This window comes from Cervus canadensis, chromosome 24 (genome assembly GCF_019320065.1).
Source record: "Cervus canadensis isolate Bull #8, Minnesota chromosome 24, ASM1932006v1, whole genome shotgun sequence".
Lineage (NCBI taxonomy): Eukaryota > Metazoa > Chordata > Mammalia > Artiodactyla > Cervidae > Cervus > Cervus canadensis.
The window spans coordinates 36,225,695-36,230,729 of NC_057409.1; positions in this window are offsets into that span (position 1 = coordinate 36,225,695).

Below are 5,035 nucleotides of genomic sequence, written 5' to 3' on the forward strand. Positions count from 1 at the left end.
TGTTCAAGTTGCATCGCATTTTTATCTTCCTACTTAGAGAAACTAATTTTTCAAAATCCCAGTTCTTTTCTTAATGTTGATGAACTTTAAAATTTTAAGAGAATAATCACAGTCTATAGAGCAATGACAAACTAAATAATAATGATAATCATATATTATTGAAAAAGCAAATAGAAAACTGAGGAAATTCAGATAAAGATAGTTTAATGTAAATTATACAGGCAATTTGGCCTTCCCAGGCGGCTCAGTGGTAAAGAATCCCTGTGGCAAGCAGTAGATGTGGATTCAATCCCTGGGTTGGGAAGGTACCCTGGAGAAGGAAGTAGCAACTCACTTCAGTATTCTTGCCTAGCAAATCCCACGGACAGAGGAGCCTGGTGGGCTACAATCTATGGGGTCTCAAAAGAATCAGACACAACTTGGCAACTAAACAATAACATCCAGGCAATTTAAGTGAAAGTATGTTTCTTCAGCTTTGTGTAAATCATTGTATACATAGCTTGAACTATTTCACTTCTAGTGACAATCTGGCCTATTGGAAAATTCTAATAAGCTCTTGATCTATCTCACTGAATGTCTTCAAGGATAAATTTTAAAGTGACCTTTCAGCTGTTACTTAAAAAAACCTCTCTAAGAATGACACTCTTACTCAAGACTCTATCTATTAATATCCTCTCTCCTACTTTGTATGTCCGTGTCCCAAAATCTTGGTTCCATCTTTTAACACATGCTCTGAATTGTAAGATCAATTGATAGATAAGTTCACAGTGTAAACTTATTCATCCTATCACATCCCATCACTTTATTTATTTTAAGAATAGAAGCAGAATTTGCAAGTTAGTAGTTGGATATTTAGAAAAGATGAAATGATAAATACTTCTCCCACTCTTTAAAGAGATATCTCTAAAATATATGGGATTTTAAAATCTCTGAAAAGTACCTGCCTGCCTATACATTTTTGGAAGCTGGAACAGCTTTGTCCTGACGTCGGGCACTTCAGGTCATCATGCTCCTTTATTTAGCAAATGTCACTCAGATTTCAGTAGCCCTCAGCTTTAAACTTGACCTACGTTTCTGTAGCCAAGATAAGGTTGGCACATTGCAATCATTTTTCTAAGAAGAATTTACTATGGTCTCAAGATCTCTAAGGTCAAGTTAGCCTCAGACCAGGAATTGGAAATTTAACACAGCACTATCCCATAGAAACTTCAGTAAAAATGGAAATCTGTATCTGTATTGTCTTGTATGGTAACCGCTAGCCGCATCTGGTGACTGAGACCTTGAAATGTGGCAAGTGTGACTGCAGAACTGAATCTTTAATTGTATCTCATTTTAATTAATTAAACTAGCCCTATGTGACTCATGAATACATACTGAATGGATAAGCTCTCAGTACACACTCATATTTGGTTGTTACATCAGGAAATAAAATGTGTTTTTAAAAATTACAGAAGTCAGCATGTAGAGATGTCAATTGGTACAAATAATCCAATCCTAAAAGGCTCATTTTTGTTTTGGAACATGTGGCTAAATTTCTCATCTTGGACACTCCTTTAATATTTTTCAGTTAGAAAAATGTGATGTCTACAAGGCATTGAATGTTTAGTTCTCAAGCTTGATATTTAATATATTTCCCTCAAGACCTTATAAAACTGCTTTAACTCCCCATGGGATAATATCAAATATACTGTCATGGGACCTAGCCTTATTAAATTACCATGTGTGAGATGCCCATGACTCAAGTTGTAGCAGGTGCAAAATAGAGTAGCAGGCAAGAGAGTGACAGTAATTTTTAACATCCACACCAGCTGGCAAAAGTGACAGGTGCTTAATTCCTCAGTCTTTAAAAATAACTGTTGGAAAGCCTGCACAGCAAAGCAAATATTTTCAAGTTTGTTTTTTAACTATGTTCAAGTTACCTTCCTGACATATATTAATGTAATATAATATTATGTGTTAATTTTTCTCCTTAAAGTATATTTAAAACAGTGCACAAGAACTTAATTTTTCTCCTTTATGAATGAAATAAACAATTATTGTCAAATTAGGGAAATAAAATTTTATTTTTCTCAAGCAACATTATATCCAAAATAACTCTTGCCATCTTTTTCTCTGACTGGATTTACATTTTTTTTTTCCACAGTGGCAAATATACCTTGAAACTTAAAAGAGTAAAGGAAAAATATCTTCCTTTAAATTCTAAGTCGAGAGAAAAATTATGAATCCAAAGATTTAGTTAACAAACCAAGTCCAAAAAACAAAGAGATTAAACAGCAAGGATCTGGAATCCAAACTAAAGAGTTATACTCTCTTGAAACCAAGGAAGAGCAAAACAATGGAATAATTCAAGCAATGATCTCAATTTTACAGTTTGATGAGGGAGCCTCAGGCTAAGAAGAGGCAGTGCAAAAGGAAGGGGGCTGGGTTTAAAACACCTGTTGAGAATTTTTCCAGAAACTTCATATCAAGATACATTTTTTTCATTTATTCATTAATTTATGGTAGGAAAAAGTACTAGCTCTACCCTACTTTGTCCTTCACTTGCCAGCTCCTACGTTGTGACGGGCCAGAGTCTGCTTTTACCACGACACTGAGAGGCGGAAACACTCTTTGGTTAGGGCCAATGTTGCCCATGTCCTGTACCTCACACTGTAGACCTCACAGTCTGGTTCTCCTCCAGAGTCAAGGAATCTACACAAAAATAGAGCATGCCACTTCTGGAAACAACGCCCCCACTCCTACACACTCTGCATACCCATGACCCCAGACTTCCTAGCCCAAATGGCCCCAAACTTTCTTCCAAGAATAGGTGGGATTCTTCCTAGGTCTACCCTCCTAAACGAAGACTACAAAACAAACACCAAGAGATGGCCAAAGTCAGCTGTTTTTGTTTTGTTTTGCTTAAAGTGAGGACAGAATTAACGTCAAGGTCCCTGCATTGCAGAATGGAACTGGAGGTGGGAACTGAAGGAGGGCAGGCCACCATATCACCAAGGAGTCCAAGAAGTGTAACTTGGCCTTCCAAGCTATTACGAAGCTTTATTTGTCAAGGGAGCACCAGAGTATACATTATGTAACAGTTTGTTAATTTGACTGATAACTTTTAATCAATTTAAATTTATTTAAATTTATGAGAAGTGGACCTCAATTTGAACTCTTGTCCCAGGCCTGCAAAAATAGGGGTGGACCTGCTGAGGAAAGATAAATTCAGATTTTCTGGGGGCAGATCTTTAGGTTGTCCATAAATACTCCAATAAACACAAGAAATACTTCTAGTACACTTGAACTGCTAAAAAAATAATAGAGGTTAGGGCAGTCAAGATGGCAGAGTAGGAAGATCCTGAATTCAACTCTTCACACACACCAAAGTGACAACTACCTACAGAGCAACTATGAAAACAACCTGAAAACTAACAGAAAAGATTTTCCACTGCTAAATACATAAAGAAAGAATCACAGTGAGATGATAGGAGGGGCAGAGACATGACATAGTCGGGACTCTAATCAGCAACCCACAAATAGAAGGGATATCACTGACTCAGTGGTAAAGAATCCATCTGCCAATGCAGGAGACACGGGTTCGATCCCCAGGTCAGGAAGATCCCCTGGAGCAGGAAATGGCAACCCACTCCAGTATTCCTGCCCGGATAATCCCACAGACAGAGGAGACTGGTGGGCTACAGTCCATGGGGGACAAGACTGAGCATGCATGCATGCACAATTGTAAAGTCCTCCCTAAAAGGCAGGAACTCCAAGCTGCATATCGGGATTTCCAGCCTAAGTGTCCTTCACCATGAAAACAAGCCCCCAGAACATAGTGAGACTTATGTTCAGAAGAAACTAGAAAGCTACAGAAAACAAAGACTGCTCTCAAAGGGTGTGCACAAAATTTCACGTTTTGAATTACAGTGCTCAGGCAGTAGTTTGAACGGAGCCTTAGTTGGGCCCATTTGTTCACCTTGAAAATCCTCCCAAAGAGAGAAGAAGAACCTTGGGACTGCCCCTGAGGATACAGATGCTGGCAGCAGTCAATTTGAGCAGCACATTTGACAGCAGTAATACTGGCACAGGCAAGAACCATTTTGGAGTCCTCCCTCTAGCCTAATCAGTGCCAGGAGGTTACCCACCCTACCAGAAAGTAGGCACTAGCCCAGCACATTCCAGGCCATGTAGACAGTCATGCGCTGAACATTACCCACCAGCAAGCCAGCACCAGCTCCATGCCCCTCTCAGGTCATATGGGAGACTGGGTGCACCAAAAAACTGGGAAAACCAACAGCCTGCAAGATCAGCTCACTCGTAACAGGAACAGACCCCACTTGGAGATCCTAACCACCCATAAAGAAATTTAAGCACCAAAGAATTGATGCTTTTGAACTGTGGTTTTGGAGAAGACTCTTGAGAGTCCCTTGGACTGCAAGGAGATCAAACCAGTCAATCCTAAAGGAAAACAACCCTGAATATCCATTGAAAGGACTGATGCTGACACTGAAACTCCAATACTTTGGCCACCATATGCAAAGAGCCGACTCACTGGAAAAGACCCTGATGCAGGGAAAGATTGAAGGCAAGAGGAAAAGGGGACGACAGAGGATGAGATTGGCATCTCCAACTCAATGGTCATGAGTTTGAGCAAGGTTCTGGAGTTGGTGACGGGCAGGAAAGCCTGGCATGCTGCAGTCCATGGGGTGGCAAAGAGTCAGACACAACTGAGTGGCTGAACTGAACTGAACCACCCATGTTTCCCTGAAGTTTCAGGGGACTGCTCCATGGGTACGTTACACTTGAGTAAGGAAGGCATCCAGGCCCTAACCCCTGGAAAGACAATCCAAGACAGTGAACAACTCCCCTCACACCCCTCCCCCCGACCATTATTCTTGTGAATCTCTCGGATCTAAATCTCTTTTCCCAGAAACTAGCAAAAGATAAGTAACTGTATGCCTTGCCAAGCAGTAGAGATTTGGAGATAATTGATTTGCCCTAAATGATGTTAGCTGACCAGGGAGGGTCTGTGCACTGGCCAAAAACACATCAG